The following is a 19,111-nucleotide window of genomic DNA, read 5'->3' as shown; positions in this document are numbered from 1 at the left end:
TCTTTTATTTTATTTTTTACCAATTTCAAGTTTTTATACAAGAAAATAGCTTTAGTGAAAATTTGTATTGGACAAACCTATGGTTTTATTTTAGTGTAATAACTGATTTAAGATTCATACGATAAGTTCATTTATAATTTTGGCGAATTATTTTATTTGAAATAGTACTTTCTTTTTTTAAATGAAAAGCAGAGCTAATTTTCTTAAAGTTTGTTAGATATTTGAGTGGGTTTTCACTTAGCTCGCCACGACGGAAACATAGAGATAAACGAGGAACGCGGCAACATTCCTTTTGATTACTTCTTATTTGTCTCCAGAGTCGTAAAGAGTTGTCTTCATTATGAGAGACCTTATGTACCTATCTTGTACCGTGTCACATATATTTTCGGATAAAGTTTGGAAACGTGTTTGCAACATTTTCTCCTCATCAATGAAAATATATTTACATATACGTCATGATGAAATGTTTGCCTTTCTATTGAAAAAAATTCCATTATAATAGATCCTTATTACGAACAAGGAATACGGAATTACGAAACGATATTTGATTTCTTTGTTAGGAATACGTGTTGATGTGTTTTGCAAAATATGTCCAAGCAATTAATAGTTATATTCCTGAATTTGTTCAGTCATTCAATTTTAGACATTTCTTATTTGCGTTGAATTATGTAATTCATCTATTGGTGCTCTCTGTGGATATACAGGTTTACTCATAACGTGAGAATATAATTTAATACCCGAAATTCCATTAAGACAGTAAGAAAATAGTTGCTACGAGCTTTGCGAATTCGATCGTTGTAAATTCTAATATTTTCTATGTTAATAAATATATTAATGACTTTATTAAAATATTGAGTCGAGTTCATTTACTCAATGGAAATGTATGAATAAACTTAATTATTTGAATCAAAATTGAACAAACTTATACGAGATTTAAAATATATAATATGAATTTTCTTTTTATTCTTAATCGTCAGATTACTACTGTGAATGTACACATTTTAGGAGCACATTTTATGAAATACACTGTATACTTTCTCTTACAAATGTGGTTGCGCAGTACCATGTGTACTCTTGGGAGGAAAAGTACCTGTCCAATTTTCGTCTGTGTTGCTAAAACACTCTTGATGGTTCTTTCCTCTACTATTCTGCTTATTCCATTAGTCGTGTCCCCTAAGGAAGCAAAGCCAATGTTCTGTTTGAGTTTTCGCTTCTCTTCATCTTCCTACATCCTCGCTTTTCTTATCCTACGTGTACGTTTCACTTTGTCTATACTTGAGCTACTTCCTATATGAGAATGTTTCAATGATAGTTCCCTCATAAATGTTTCCTGTTTAATTAGCTCGTGTGTCGAGATTATACAATTTTTTAATATTTATACATCTATAAATGTAAGATTTAATTACTCTATAGGAACTATTTAGATTATTGCTGTCAAATTATTGTAAGCGTGATTTTCTGCAGATGATATCAATGTTATTTCGTTATAAATCTTGAACAAATTTTGAAGATTACAAATAAAAAGATTACGATACGATATTTCTTAAAATTTACTATTACAAATACGGGAAAGCAAAGCATAAACCATCGTATTTCTCGAATAAAAGAAAATGGAATTCATTGGATAATTAAAAAGGATGCCACGTCTTAATCGAAAGATATTTTTTTGTCTTCATTTCTACGATATACAACGATCGTAAACAAAATTAACAGGAGAAGCTAAAATTAATTTTATTATCAACCGATATCGTAATATTAGCATACAAAACTTTACATACGTACAAACCGAAAAACTCGGAGAAGACACTGTACGAATCATGATGAAAGGGTTGCAAAAGGAAAACGCTGTGCACTATGGTGAAGGTGCACAAGCACTATAGTGCGATTCCCAAAGCAAATAGGTACCATCCCGTTGGTCGTGGAGGCAGACACTACATCCAAAGTGATCTTCGTCTTCCGAGGATAGAAGAGCAGGATGTTTGCTTGGCTAGCAGCACGAAAAGTGGATTTCCTGAGGCTTCCTTGCCGGAAAAACGGTTTCACCGCTTCAACCTGTTCCCGATTTCGATTCTTACAGACGAACGAATATGTTCTATAAATGTATCGGAGACGGTTGTTTGTTTTTAGAACAGGGATTTCATTCGCTTTAGGAACGTTTTCGAACCACCTTATCGTCTTCTATTTCGGGAAACGTCTCCCTTGGGTAAGTCGATGGGGAAATGTTAAAAATGGATGTAGATAAATATCTTTGATCGGAAGATTTCTAGGTTGATAGAGCGTTGAGATATAGAATTGTTCCTTTGTTATTTTGTGCCTGACTATTGGCTACCTGCTTGCTTGTACACAATAGCGAATAAGAAATATTGATTTCGTATTTCTATCAATGTTCTCGAACTTGTTACTCGAAACGAGTCCTACTAAATTGGATAAGTTACTACGTTAAAGGTTTCAATTCTTTGAAACGATAGTTTAATCACTCTAGGAAAGAATGACTAGTTTTAAGAATAACTCAAAGTAGGATACAAAGTTCAGATGATTTAAGTGCAAATCATTTGTTATCTCAAACACGAGCAAAAAATCTTTCGAACAAACATGTAACAATCTTCTCTCTTACAAGCGACCATCTTCAAATTTCACGTTCTAATCGTCTTTTTTTGATAACTTATAGTCTAATATTCACTCTGATATAATATAAAATGGAAAGTAAGACGTTTCACAGAGGTAAAAGTAATCCTTTAAGGTTCTTAAAATTACAGAAATAGCTTTGAAAACTCCAATATTTACAACCACTGCCGTCAGCTACTGATCTGTCTATCAGCTAATCTATCAGATAATCAGCTGTTGATTCACAAATTGGATTTATACGTCACGCATATTTAATAATCTTCTGCAAATTCTTCAACTCTATTTCGTTTGTACACGAATGCAGTTGCTTCGGGAGAGATAATCTTTCACGCAACATCTCATTTTTGTTTATCTACGCGTCATCCATTTCTCTGGAGCTCTATCAAGCTCAGTTGATCGTTCGATCAACTTTTGCGCGCTCTGTTATCCGCGTTTCGCCCCCGCTCTCGCTTTTTGCCCATCATCTTTCCAATTTCTGCTGCTGCTTCGTGTTCTTCTTGCTCTTACCTTTCCTTTTGGTTTCAAGTTTCGAGGAGCCATCTACCCTTTGAGATTTAACGGCGGATTTTCCAGCCGGGCCGCGCAATAACGCTTCGTTGTATGCAGATCACAACACAGGCGAAAGGATACTTGCGTTGCACAGATGTACCTTGTCTGCTTTGACGGTGGAGTTTTAGGTGTTAAGGGGATCTTCGTTCGTGCTTTGATACCGTTGGTTTAAAAGGGATAACGTGACACTCAAAACGTGTCCATTTCTCACTTCTCCATTCGTGTGAATACGCTCCACTGGTCATTAATTTTGAGCATCGGTGGTCGTACATTTTCTCCGAATTAAACGATTTGAAATGGTCGAACGAAAGGAAATTAACGTTAACTTTATTGGATGTCTGAGTAGCAATATAATTAGTTTACGGGTTGATAGACATCTCACAATGAGTATTATATTTTATTTTCACGCAGAATATCACAGCTTAATGGAATTATGCTCAAAGAAATTAGATTTTTATATTTGAATTGTGCTCGTTTTAAATTTTAAATGGTCAGAGAAAGTTGCGATTTATAATTTCGGCTTAACATATTTCTTTTCGCTTCTATTGTAAGTTGATTAGCCCTATTCAGAAAATTCACAGAAGATATTCTTTGCTTTTCGGTATCTACAGGATCGTCATGACCTTCTCATTTTCACCCTCTTATCCATCAACGTTATACCATTCTCCTTGTAAAATGTTGAAGGAGAATTCCGGCACGTTAAAGCCAGGCTTTTCCTCTGAAAATACCTCTTGTTGGTACCAAGGCGTTTCCCCCCTCCGCTGTACGAATTACGTTCTTCCACGGTGTTCTCTTTTTGCAAATGTATTCCATCGTCGTTCTCTTTCCTTTTTGCATTTCGTCGACAGCTTCCTTCTGCTTGGCTTCCGGCAACTACTTATCCTCGGGGACTTTATGTCACAGTTGCACCTGTACGATGTAATATTGTCCCGCGTGCACATACTCACCCTCGTAAATGCGAATACTCGCGATCCTAACGTCGTATATTAGAACATTCCGCGTTGATACTTACGCGAGTATATTGGGGATAAACGTGGGAAAGGAAGGTGAAATACGAAACGATAGTCCGCTTGTCTGCAATAAAAAGGGTAATCGTTTGATCGAAATCCTATACGCGCAGTCAAATGGAATCGAGCACGATGGAAACGCGAGTTAATGTCGAATGAAGGCGAAATATAATTTCGTGCGAAGAACTGAAGGATATTAGATATGGAAATGTGTAAAATACGTTATAACGATCAGGAAAATGTTTATAAAATATTACTATCTTGAAGATTTATCATATATTTATATGTGCAATTTGTTAAATTGATAATCTTTATTCGCCTGGATTTATCAAAAAGATTCGGAACTTTAATTTTTAATGTAGGTTTTGTTCGAAGGTGTTTTTCACATCTAGTTCGTTTATCAGTGTACCTTCTTCTTACAAAATTCAAACGAAATTAATTTTTCATTTAATACAAAATATCTATTCGAAATTATAGAATTGTAAAATGACCTACTGTCGCTTTACCGATATTATGACAAAGTAAATTATCGCAGAAGAGGGCCCAGATGCGAAAATCTCACAAATTAAATTGAACTATTCTCCTGATCAGATGACAGTACACGTCCTTTAATTTGATATAATCTCATAAAGCGATAATTAGTTAAAATACAAGCGCGAAAATCTTTCAAACCTACCTAATCTTACCACCGAGATACAATGCATACTAATTAAGGCAATATCTACTACTTTAGTATTCTAATATTCCTAGAGAAATAACATTACCTCTATCACATAGCGCGTTCAACGCTCCCAACGACAGCGACCAAAATTAACTCGCGCATTTCTAGAATCTCTACGACACAAGGGATTTACGGTTGCGCGATGAAACTCCACAAATTCCCCACGCAGCCGCCAGTTTGCGAATTAGTACGCTCTCCCTAAATATCGCTTCCCGGGAACTAATTAAGTAATTGCAGGGTGGCATCGTTCTGAAATGGAATCGTCGCCACATCCTCGAAATCGACTATCGTTTTTTGATTTTAATAAATTTGCCAGATTCCAACGAACTACATATTTCATAATGGTCGTTAGATTCTCGATCTTTAAATCTTTGAAAATTCGAAATTCCTCAACACTACGAAGAATCAAATTACGTCGAACATAAATGCGAAACATAGAATTCTTGAAGATCTTGCTCAAGAGGATATTTGTGGAAATTCATATTTTTATGAATAGAATTTGAAAAACGGAACTTAGGTAGAAAATTGTTTTATGTATCAAATATTGTACAGAATATTATATGTTGGATATTTTGTATATTTTCTTATATTATATATTCTGTGTATTTTTGCATCTTCAAACCTCCCATAAATACATAATCTCCCATAAATACTTTCGCGAACCACAACATAAATTCGAAGAGACTCGAACTGTTTTAGATCCCATTCACCAGAACCGTGGAAATAATTTATTTCTCCTATCCGTTGGAGAAATTCGATGATCGTTATCGCGACATGGATTAACCGTGAAGAGTTTACCTCGCGTGCTTACCCTGGCTAATTTTCTGGCTGGTCCATGCAACCAATTAAAACGATTTTCCGGGTTGCTATGCCGCGGGGACAATGAGTGTTACCCTGTGGTCGTTTCCGGCCAAGCAATTTCCCGCGTGTCTGAGAAGAGAATTCAGCTGACACAATATGCAGCCGTTTGGAGGCTGGCCAAATGAAACCGAAAAATTACGAGCCGGACAAAAGCTGTGCTTTATACACGTGTCGCGATAGGGAAAACGTGTTGCACGCGACACCTTTGATTCAATGTTCGACATGCTTGCGCAACGTGTAAAAATGTTTCATCCCATCCTCTAGTTTTTTATTTCGAGGAATGTAGGAAGTAATTCAGTTTTTGACGATGAAGATAAAAGATAATCTAGTTTACCAGTTTTGAGGGGTGCAAAATTATTTGAGAAATAGAGGTTCTTTATGGTTACGTGTGTTCATTCGTTTCGTTATTTCTTCCTTTAATTCGGCAGGATGGAATTTGAAGTTTGGGCAGAGGGAAATATTTTAAGAATAGAATAGAATGATTTAAGGAAGAAGAAATTAATGATAAAAAAATAATTTAATAATAAGAGTAGGGTATTCTTTAAGAAATACTTTCCGATGATAACTTAATTACAAGTAATATAATAGCGATATGACAGTAATATAACAGTAATGTAATTATTATTTAGAATTGAGATATAAAGCTGTTGTAAAATTTTATTTTACTATACGATTATTCTATTGCGAGCCTTATACCTAATAGTTTAAAACGATGCTTCTCTCCGTGCATTTTCTTCTTTTCGAATGTTCCAAATACGATTCGTTTTTCGCTTATGTATTTCCATTCGAATCCTTTTCCCATTGCGACAAGTCTTTTCTCGCAAACGTTACACGAGTTTTTCCTTTTCCAGTACTATAAGAACAGAAGTAACGTATAATTTGTGCCGTTCCGTAATGGAAGCGTCTAAAGGACTAGAATCGAATTCCAAATCCGAGGTTTTACCCCAGATACGAGAGATAGTGCAAAGGATAACTATGAACTCGTGAAATTAAAATGGGCGACGATTTTGGCGAGCCGTTCTTTCCGAATAGTGCTCTTGATGGGAACGCGTGATGTATACATAAGCCTTTGGGAGATAATAAAATCAATTTCAGTAGAATCAGAAGGAACAGAAGATGCGCGAGTTCGTTAAAATTGCGATATAGGTGGCCTGATTTTAGGCTGAATGACAGGACCACCGATTTCTTCGGGATCGCTGAATAAGTAGGCTACCTCGAATCTCTTTCTGTTTTAAATTGAATGGGTATCCTGTATTTACGTGATTTGGCTCTTGTTGTGAACTGATGACATAACGGGTAGTTGAAATGGGATCTTATTCTCCTCTTTGATTTCTCAATGAAATCAAATGACTAATTTTAAATAGTATTGTATTTATTCTTCTTTTTCTTTAATAGCGCCTTAATTTTTAAGTGTTTTATTACAATTTTATTTCTTTAAATTAAAGCTGAAATGCAGTTTTTATCTTCTCTCTAATGTGTTGAGATGTATGTACTTTTGCAAAAAGACTTTTAAAGATCCTGTAAATGCATAAACGCACGATCTATTCATCATTATTCCCAATCAGAATCCCGGAAACAATCATCCTTCACAACAAGCAAATCTTTTTATCTACCCTAACCGTTTGCATTCCTCGAGTCGCATTAAAACGAGGCGATTGTTCGAAAGCACGATCGATGGGAAACGATCGATTATTCGAGTTCAAAACCGACCACAGGAAGCGAACGGCCGTTTATCGGGTCACATTTGTCAAGGCTGGCTCTGCTGAACGACGAAGAATGGGAAGAAGGAAAAAAAAATAGAGGGAAGGGAACACAGAGGGTAGTAGTAACGCTCTTCGACTCTCGGGGAAGATAATCGAGAAGTTTGAATGCGATTTTACCCGTGGTTACAGCCCGTTTGAGAATATTCGTGAGATATTACGAGCTCGTTCCTTCTTCACCTTCCTTTTTTCGCGCCCTCCGCTTCCATCTTTTCCCAAGACCTTCCGTTGAAATTTTTACCGCTAGGAGGTTGGAGTTTTTATATGAATGTCTTATGTGGACGACGTTCGAGAATGATGTGTAGGATGCAACGCTCGAATGGAATTTTTTATCTAGTATCACGGAGATTTCTTGGTTGGTATTAACTTTAACCTGTGGATTCTGGGTCTTCCGGAGTTCAATGGTAGCATAAACTCAAGATCGAATGAATTTTGCATTGAGAAATATTTGATATGAAAGATTCTTAAATGGTTTAGAGAAACGATTGCGCTTTAGTTTTATCGTTATTAAGATAGAATTTTTTTTATGTATATTAATATGTAGGATGCAAGAATTTTCATATAGTATATTTTTTACACGGTATATTATTTTGAAAAATAATAGTAACAACAAGGATACAAAGCAGCATATAGAGCGGAATTTGTAATATGTAACCGATGAATTAAGAAGATAGGCACAGGTAGTGAGATGGAAGAATGGCTGGCGTGCAGATTAGAAGCGGCGTACTGAGACGCGGCCAAGAGATTTTTGAAGCTCTTTTCTAGATACAGAAGGCCTCACCGGAGACGACAGCGTATCCTCGGTAATATTTAATCATAGAACTTGCCTTCGTATCCAACATTCTACCGCGTATCCTGTAGGTATATACCTACTATGTAAATATACCAGTTGACCCTATCCACGTCCAGCTTTCGTTTCCGTTACACAGTTTTCCCCGCGGCATCTACTTTTCTTACAACTTTTAGTGGGTTCGTTTATCATTCGCCGCACAGCCGGTTACACACAAGGTGAATTTCTTTAATGCACGAAGAAGGAAAAGTTGAAATATGTACTTTAGACAGTGTACGGATTCTTGATTTGAAAAACTGCGAGAAATTTTTGATGCAAAGCTTACGTGCATTGTAAATCTCAGTTGATGCTTCCTCTTACCGTCGTTTTCTTAGGCTGATTTTAAAAAACAATATTTTATTAATTCGGCATATGATCGCGTTGTTCAAAACGATTTTTTTTTGCTTAAAAAAAGTTAAATGAAAACTTTCGTAACACTTATCTGAATCTCTTTTAATACGAAGAATTTTAATGTATTGCCAAAGGTAAACGGCGAAGTTTTCTTTCCTAGCGAGAAAATTTTTATTAGGACAACGATGTTCGGTCGGGAACTTTCTGTTGGAAAATTATTCTCCCGTAGATAAAACTGATTTTGCTTGCAAAATCATGTCGGAAAGTCAAAGGACAGTCTTGCAAGAACCACCGTAGTTGGGATCGCGATAAGAGAAAGTTATCGAACTTCTTGGAATTATGATAGAGATCGCATCCTTAATGGGAATATTAACCTTCCAACTTCAATATCGTTCCAGTAATTAATTATGACTGATTTTTCCTTTGAACTAACAGTTGTTACACTGAAGATCGTCGCTGTGAATTATCGTTCTTTACTATTTTCGACAGGCTAAAGCAGAAACAAGCAAAATTTATAAAAACAGTGCAAGTTGAAAGCGTAAATACTAAAATATTTCACTTAGAAGATTACACTTAAGATAGTTATAAGGAAAAAGTCTAAAGTACATTTAGAATCTATTAATTGTTGAGTAAGCAGCTTCGAAAATAGGACAAGTTTCGTTTGCTACATTCTCGAGGTAAATATTTCTAAGAAATTTTCCTACCAGAAGAAATTCTAGGCGATAAACTTATGATATTAATGATTCCTAACATCTAAAAGGTTAATGTGTATTTATAATTCAGGATTAAAAAAGATATTTCATTTGCAACCAAAGTAATGCAACTGATGACGTATACAATTAAAGTCATTCACTTTCTCATACTAATTGAAAGCAGTGTTATTATATTTATAGTTATGCAAATAAAACTGAAGATAATTCTCACTTCTCGAAACTTCTGTACGATATGGTTCATAGAGAGATCTACATATTCCACGGTTTATTACAATACCCTTGTATAAATTCAAAATACAGTAGATCTGTAGCGAAAGATAATTCGAAACTTTGTATTAAATTCGTTTAATAAAGCCACGAAACAAGAATGGGGAAACAAAGCGATTATATCAGCCGTAACCTCTGTGAAAAGCATTCTATGCCAGACTGTACGACTTTGTGCTTCTCCACTAACCAGCCGATCTTCCCTTTTTAACGCGGCTGACCCATACACGCCGTTTCCACTGTCTGTCCATTATCTCTGATTCCACCGCGTCTGATTATTCGTATCTTCTCTACTGTGTTCTATTCGACGTGACCACGACGGTCTGTTTTTAAACTCGAAAGGACACCGTATTCATTATTTCTATACTGTTCATCTTCATTAACGTAGTCGCTTCGCACATCGAATATGCTTTTTATATGTTTTATGTAACATATTTCGAACATTTTATTTTAGTTGTTTACCTTCTGTTAAATGTCAAATTAAAAAGAAACCCTGAATATTGAAAATATTCTATTCAATTCAAATATTCTGTTACTGTTATCAAGTAACGTAAAAATTTCAAATTTTTCTAGATTTTTCAATTGACAAACTACTCCTTTAAATAAATCAAATGTCAAAGATCCGGTTTAACATCTTCGATTAATTTTTTCTTCATTTTCAAACATAAAATAAGCAAGATTGGTAGCACCGCGAGACAAGAGATTCCTCAATTCTTCGTCTCTTTGCACTGTCGTCGCGATTCTCGATCAACTCGCGAGCACCATGGAAAGTTCGAAAATGAATTCAACGTTCGGCTTCGGCCGTGTACACAGAGTTGAAATGGAAAACGGCTCGAGTCGGTCGTATGAAAAGCGGCTCGAAATTAACGGGATTCGACTTCTCTTGGGAAGCAATAATGCCCGAATTCTCGGTGGGATGATAATCGCGCGAACGCAACGACCGAGAGAACTTCTTAATAAAGGAGACAGAAGGAATAATCGAGCCACTCATCTCGCGTTTAGATCGTAGATATCGTGACCGGTCGCGCTTTTGAATAATTTAAAACTCATCCCGCAGGATATATACTGGGAATTTCGAGACGTTTCAAGACAGAATCCGAACGATTTCAAGCTACGATTGACTCATCGAGTTTAAATAGCGTTTGTTGGCTTCGTGATTCTGCTATATCGCGTTCGATCATTGGCACTGATTTCATACTTCATCGTTTTCATTTTTCAGGTAAAATCGACAAAATTATTTCTCGCCGTCGGTTGTAAAGAACTAAAAGTTTGTAATTTTAACACAGAACGTATTGTTTCAAAAAGAGTTAGTATCATACGTAATCAGTTCATTCTATCAATTTAAAATAGGATTCACAAATGAAAATACGATACGTAATTTTTAAGATACATTTTAATAACGCTGAAATTGTTCAAAATGCTGCACGTGGTGCAGCACGTACAACTGTGCTCTCTGAATTAAATAATCGTGCACGTTCTGGAACAGATTGCTAATATTACAGTTCTGGCCTTTAAATGATGAAAGTAAATGCTGATATACTAACAATCATTTAATTAACAATTTTTTGAAACTTTCATACAATTTACAAATTCGTATCGACATTCTAGATATGACAAATTATTACAAATGACAAAATATGACAAAGATATTAGACGTAGTCTAATATCTTTAACCAGTGCGATACCATTTGCATAATACATTTAATCAGATTCACTCACCATAAATTCTTCTTTTCTAATCTAATTTCTTACAATCTAAGCTCTCGGCTCAATCGCCTCGTATAAAAATTCATATCGAACGACTTCATAGGAGGATGTTAAAAAATGACCACTTTTGGACCTCCTTGCGAACGAAAAAATCTTGCAGGGCGTTTAACAGCATCTCTCAAGGAACAAAAAACGTTATTAGTGTTTATTCTGACTCATCTATGAAATAATTCTTTAGAAATTCTGCTAGTAAATCAATTGAAGTTTAGAATCGAGCATATCCGAAATACCACGAGATCGTTATTGGCTGTTGTTCTCACGTAGCAACAATCTGGTGATACTGTAGATTTGCTCGATTTTGAACTTTGAGTGATTTAGCAGCAGAATTTCTGAAGAATTATGTTGTTATTTCTATACTCAGAGGTAGGATCACAATAGTTATTATCTTACCGAATTGATAAATCTATCACACCGTTGTGAGCCAAAAAAACCTTTATTGCACGTGCTTACAAAATCTAGGGATAAAAACAAAAAAGCATCTTAAGCCTATCGATTAAATCTATCGATTGTAACTAGGATTATCTTTTAGTTACTATTTCTCATAACTAACGCATCTGCATATGGATGACGAGCACGAACTCACGTTGCCATTTTCATCTGGCCATCGTGTGGCCATTTTTTCATCTTTTAAAGCATTTTTTTCCAAAACTGACCATTTGTTAATATTCTCATCTGCATCCGAAGCTCTCTACCTTTGAAACCAAAAAGATATCAATTGAAATTTCCAAGTTTTTTCAAAACGCGTAGTTTTCCGCGCGACAGTGCCTCTAGATTGAAATAACAAAAGATATTGGTTGATATTTTTCCACGGTACAGTGGACATGGGAGGCACGCGACGCGTCTCCCTAGTCCACGGGGCTTCCAGTTTAATTTTCTTTCCTCCGATACGCAAATATCCCTCGGGGCGATCGTTTCCCCTTTTCAAGCGTCGCGATGGGAAGCGTCCTCGAGTCACGTCGTGGATAGAAGCCCGATGACCTGGTGGCGACGTGGCTCGTTCCTCTATTTTCCCTGGGACCAGCGATTTTTCCACGCGCCCACCGATTTCCACACCGACAAAGGAATCGTGAAACAGACGAGCCGGTTTAGTATTCTAGGAACACGTGGGCTGGCTGCTACGGCACAGATTTCCAGGACCTTCGATGCTCCTGGGAGAATATTCAATTGTACAAGATTCCTTTTCCGCGGCGAATCAATTTGTTCCTCTATTTTACAAATTTCGTCGTAAATTCCCACGGCGACGACTGTGTACCGTTGTAAAAACATATGCTGCATCCGATATTTCCGGATGGAAATCGTAATACCATGGAACGACGACTCGAACACTTGTTCGCGATTCTGGTATTCGTGTAATATACTTTGTGTAATATGCCCAAGATGTACAGGCTTACAAAAGTACTTGTACAGTTGTAGACGCCATTTATATGCAGTGGCCATAGTTTAATCATGATTTTATTTTAATTGAATATCTTACATCGATAAAATTCTTTTATGATTATATATGGAAGAACACACTTCACCAATTTTAATGATTTTTAATATATATTATTAAGTACAATGTTCTGAATCATCTCATTTATACATACAACCATCGATCAATTTTAAGTTCAATTTTAATGAAAATTCAAAGGACGAAAATCTATAAAACGAAATTAATTAATCGGTGAAATTACGCGAACCTTACCCTCCTACCATTTTGACGTTGAAAATATTTCGCTTGGAATGAAAAATTGCGATATATGCTAGGGCAAACAGGAGAAATGCGTTCGTCTCGGTGAATTTATGCTTTCGCGACGTCGAAAAATTTTTTCTCTATTCGTTGTGGCGGCAGGCGACGAAATGAGATCCCACGATTCTTGTTATCGCTCTCCCATTCGTCATCCCTTTATTTTTCCACGACCAGGCATCCTTCGAGACTCTGAACGTCAAAATGGCGAAGCCACGGAACCGCGTCTCGTCCCCTTAATGATCACGGAAAACCGTAACATTCTTACAGTGTCGTAACATTGAATTTTCACGGTACGTTAAATTCTGCTAAGTTATCGCCAGTATAACCAGTGCGATACAAGTACAATTCTGAAGAACGAAAACAGTTAATTCGATAGCTTTTTTTAATTCCTGTGACTTTTTAGAATTTGAACAACTTTTTATAAAATATATGGATAGGTAGATAAAATTATCTTCTTTCCATACTATATCCTTACATTAGATAAGAGATTATATACCTCAGTCGATAATTCTAGTACGTAATAACGCAACTGCATTCAAATCAAATTGAAAAAAGTCAGATTTAAATTGAAAATCATTCTTCGTCATTTTCTTTCCCTGTCGCGCATCAACGATTTCTACGTAACGTATTCATTTATATGTCACTATCCTCAATTCTATCGTTATATCCCCAATTCTATCGCACCACTGAACTGGTTATACTTACACTTTATTCTCTTATTTCGTTTTAAAATCCACTGTAACGGGTCCGTAAAATGTCCAAATCGACGTCGTTTCGCGAAACTCGATCGGACCGGGAACGTTGAGAGAAAATGCGGCCCGTTTTTCGAGGATACGCAGCTGTAGCTATTTAATGGCGCGTTTTGTAGAGCCACAGGCTGGGGTATAATGGAACGCTGTAAGCGTACTTAGAAAACTGAGCGGTATTATTCCGTGCGCGAAGGCTTTTTCGCCAGTTTTCTCAGCTCGATTTCGCTTTGCCATGGTCATTCGTACCTCCCCCCTCTTTTCGTAAATTCTCTCTCTTTTCGTATCCCTCTGTCTAAGCGACGTTCATATTTACACAAACGTTATCTCCCGACAGCTCCCGTTGGATCGTAAGAAAAACACAACCCTCGAAATTACACGCACTCGTGCGAACCGACACTCGGATCGTCCCTGCGGGAGCATTGATAACACCATGAAAATTTGCTCTTCTCCCCCGTTATATTACGCCAGCGGCAGAAAGTACACCGCGAGAAAAACTCAATTCTACGTTGACAGGGTTTCGATGACGCGTGTTAGACTTTGCTGTTAGATTATATTTATGATACGATCGAGACGTTTTACGTTCGGATATTCCTTTAAATTAATGAGAATATCTGTAATATGCAGGAATAATAGGCGATCGTAACAACACGCGTTCTTATAATTTAGGTAACGAGAGTTTGAATCTATCCTGTGATATTGTTTGTCCTGTGTTTTCGTGGACGGATGGACGATGATATAGGGTTGCTTAATTGTTTTATTTGAGTGTTTTATTTGGTTAGGAGTGCGAGATGATGTTTGGGATAGGGATGGTGTAGTTTTGACGAGGTTTTGATGGGTTTCATTTAGCAGTTGGTATATATCTTGATGAAGTTCGGACATGATTGATGTGAATGTTTGATTTGCAAGACACAACACTGAAACGGCTCATTTCATAAATTAAATTTGTGGAATAGAACATTTTCTCTTGGTGACTGTATTAAATTATTTCTTCCAAGTGTCGTTCAGGTGCTTTTCATTTTAAATTCATTTATAAGCAAAGCAAAAGCAATTTTGTAATGAAAGTTGGGTAGAAATATACTTTGTGAATTCGTATTACACTCCTTTCACAAATATTCAATCGATGCTGTGATTGTATCAATAAGAAATTATATGAAATTAAAAGCAAATGACTTTATTATTTCTTTTCGCCATTTTTATTTCAAAAGATTGTAGAAGGCTATTGTAAAGACTGTAAAGACCGCATTAATCTTTTCTTAAACTACACAAACGACAAAACTGTATTTCCGACGTTTCTGCGTTCATTTTATTTGTGCGATACCTAATACCTAGTAGTATTTCCACGATTTTAGTATAACTTCGTTACACGGTTAATAGGCAGCAATGCACAGAGTCGTTACGTCAAACGAACTATATATTATTAACAGTTAGATTGATCTATTTTTCTATTAGTTTACATTCGAGTAATTAATGTTCTAATAATATCGGGATTAGCAAATCGCATCGACGATTATGTTATTAACTGGAGCGATAATTAACGGCTGAGGTTCAATACCGTGACGGATCTTGTTATACGTCAATAATTACTCTCCTTTGTTGTAACTAGACTTAATAGATACATGCATCAATCTATCATACTGTCAAACACAACGCGTCCTTCATAAACTACAAGATAATCGAGAAAGTTTCATTTCGATAATATTGGAAATAACAAGGCGATTAGTTAAGTAATTTACTTCATGCACGTCTATTGATCTTCATTAATTCTCTATCGAAAATTTTGTTTCAGAAAATAAGTTGAAGGTGATGAATTATAATGTATCTATGAAAAATGATAATATCGCGTAGATTAACAAAATCAACGTTTAAGTAATTTTGTTACACATTTTCATCGAATTCAATAATTGATACACTTTTCATGAAATATTCTTCCCATTCAATGATTAATTAATCGTATCGTACAATAATTTCCCAGTGTTTCAACAGCAATAATCATAGTAAATAAGTCAATGTCGAAGTAAATGTTATAGAATGATTCTACTCGATTTTTAGAAAATTTTCTTCCCTTATTAAACGGTTAATTAATCGTATTATACAATACTTCTCTTATATCTCAACTTTCTTCTTTCGAGGTAAAAACTTATGACTGAAAAGTTTAACGCGAATTAACGTTGCTGGTCGAACAGAGCGGAAGTGTATGCTGGAAACGCTGAAAACGCTAGAAGCGGTTCCGCGCGCGCAGTCGAACGCTCGCTCCCTTTCGCGTTTATCGCACGATTCTGCAACACATAAACTGCACGCGGCGTTGTCTTCTTTTCCGCTCGCCGCTTGCTACACCGCTGTCTGGAATTTAATTGGTGGATGCACGTCGCCACGCGGACGCAGGCTGCTAGAAAACCAGGCTGAATTTTCGTCCGCGCTCCACTTCTAAATTTACGAGATTATTCGAGCGCGATGCTCGAATTCGTCGCTCCTCTGCTTCGCCGTAGAAATCGTTCTTTCGACAGACATTGTTCATTTCGACGAACGTTGCTTCTGTATTTCTTCGTTCGTATTTATTTTCCGTTTGGATATGGATATGGGATGGAGTCGAGGTGATTCAACTTTGCTTCAAGTTGTTTTAACGTAACGTTTTATTTGCGATTCCTTTTCAGTCAATTTGCGTTACTGAATGCTGCCTTTTGTCTTAATAATGTTATTAAGCTAATTAGCTAAATTAATATTGAAATACCATTATTAAATTAACAGATTTATTCCTAGCGATTAAAATTCACATAACGAAGAGAATCTCCATCATTCGAATATTTCATATATCGCTTACAATTTCTTAACGAAGTATACGCATACCTATATTTGTACTGGATGATGACACGATCTTGAGATAATCAAATAAATGGGATACTCTTAACATGGTTTCATTTCAATGACATCTCATTATTTATCCAAGTTTAATACTCGAAAACCTCCTACAGTGTAAGACGAGACTTCTCGAACAATTTTGTTACTTAGTCAAGACTAGCGGCCTAATTTTCAATTAAAAGAAAAACAGCATAATTCCGTAACAAAGTATCCTGAATACTAATAAGGTATTTTCCTTATAATATTATAATAACACCTTAAATTTTCTCTACAAACGTTGAATAATTCGTTAAACAAGTGATTTTATCGCCAATTAAAGAAGAAAGCTATAAGAATTTATTTAATATATTTTATCAACAATAACTTACCCTTACAAACATTGGACAATTGAAAACAAACAGAGATTGGGAAAAGGAAAGTCAATAAAAAATATCTTGTATCAGTATCCAGCGAGATATTGATCATGTGGACCCTGGATTACCAACTCCTGGTTCTCCTTTTACACAGAATTATTCACGAGCGACCGAACCATTTAATAAACTCATGGAAGAGCACGAAATAGCAATCACAGGCCTGACGTGTCGCACGTGTGTCGTACATCGTGTTGCGGTGGCTGAAACAGCCAGAGAGCAACAGCGAAACGCAGGCAGAAAACAAGCAAGGGTTGTCACAGGGAATCAAATTATAAAAGGGTTGCTTCTTTTCGCGCCCCTTTCTATTTCGAGCTTTTTCCAGCTTTTTCGAGTCAATTTTGCCTGTCACGTGTCGTTTCGCACATTAAAGATCCCCATTTGTCTTATCGTTTCGGCAACCTACTCTTCAGATACTATTTATTCATTTATATTCTTTTCCTTGAATTTATCGCAATAATTTATTTCTCTATTTTTGATGGTTCATTCTCGTACACTTTTTCTTCATATTTTATTCAATTGTTTAGTTATAATTTTATAGCGTTTTATTTACTTTTCTTTTCCTTTTAGTTTTTCCTATATTAATCTTTCTGAAATATTTACCTGCATATGTAGTATTATATATGTCACATATATGTAACTCTTCTTATGTAACGTATATTTTTATTCAGATGAAATTTTTATATCGTTTGGAATTTTTATTATAAGTAAAAAAAAAAGGGCAATGAATATATATAAACAGAAATGAATAACAAATAGCAAGGAGGGGGATCAAAGGATGTAAATACAGAGTTTGAAACCTGAAATTAAACATCTGTCAAAAGAATGGTACATATCTGCACACGAATTGCGAAGTTCTAGTATGGTATAGATATTTTTCAAACTAAAATTCCATTTTTTTTTGCTTTCAGTAGCTACAGTACTCTACTTTCAGTCAGTCACTCTTTTATAAAAGTTTCATTTTATTGTTTACTTGGTTTTTATTTATTCTCCTTACATTTGTTTAATCTCCGTCCAATGAATTCTAAGCTCGTTTCTTGTTCTGGTTTCCAAGAGTATCTCTCACAATTCGCCTTCTCTCGGCTGGCACCCTTTCCTTTTCTCTGGTGCGGCCCTTTCTAAGCGAGTCGCGTCACTTCAATCCCCTCGTTTCGTGCTCGAATGAAATATTTAATAAACTCGTTACGCGAGTCTCGACGACCGTGAGCTCACAGCCACGGCAACATAATAAATCGTCGACGAATGTTCCCAGTGGCTAGTACCCGGCTTTTTAACGCTGTCCAGATTTAGCTACTTTACATCGTCCAATTCTCTTGGCACGCTCGTGAAATTTTCTCACGTACTATCACCTGCGCTTTTCCTATCGCGTCCGCTTGTGTCCTGGTTCCTGGACTTTTACAGTTAATTTTACTGCTGGTAGAATTTAAATCATATTTTCATTGTCATTCATTTTGTTCCTTCAATAGTGGCTTATGCAAAACGAAGGATAGATCATTGTGATTCGTCGATGATTGTTTGTTTAACGAAGTTAGATTTGGGTATGTAGGTATCTGTTCTACTTATGTTTTATCGTAAATTGAATTTTTCAATATTCGACGTTGTACTGTTGTTACCCGAGTTATACTAATTCTACATATTATGGAATTTTATTGTTACATTTATATAATAATCTCAATATATTAATGCAGAGATATAATGAATATAAGTAGTGCAGTAAATGCTAATATAGTAATCTAGTGTTATATTAATATTTACGTAATTAATAACAATAATTCTATTTTGATTACGTAAAATCCTCAGCGTCGACGATTTAGTACATTTAAAGTATAAATTTTTTATTCGTATAGGCTAATTTACATAGATAATTTTAGAATTTGTATATCGATATTTCTAAACTTAAGCATGGAATAATAATAATTT

The 19,111-nt window shown here is 35.8% G+C and overlaps 1 protein-coding gene across 7 annotated transcripts in view; it reads left to right on the top strand.

The window, feature by feature from the left end:
• Nucleotides 1–19,111, top strand: part of LOC100748868 (collagen alpha-1(XVIII) chain) — a 348,873-nt gene that overhangs the window by 37,047 nt on the left and 292,715 nt on the right. The gene's annotated exons all lie outside the window — the stretch shown is intronic.

Source organism: Bombus impatiens, unplaced genomic scaffold (assembly GCF_000188095.3).
Source record: "Bombus impatiens unplaced genomic scaffold, BIMP_2.2 scf_0033, whole genome shotgun sequence".
Taxonomy (NCBI): domain Eukaryota; kingdom Metazoa; phylum Arthropoda; class Insecta; order Hymenoptera; family Apidae; genus Bombus; species Bombus impatiens.
Note: the sequence above shows the minus strand (reverse complement) of the source record. Positions and strands in the feature narration are given on the sequence as shown.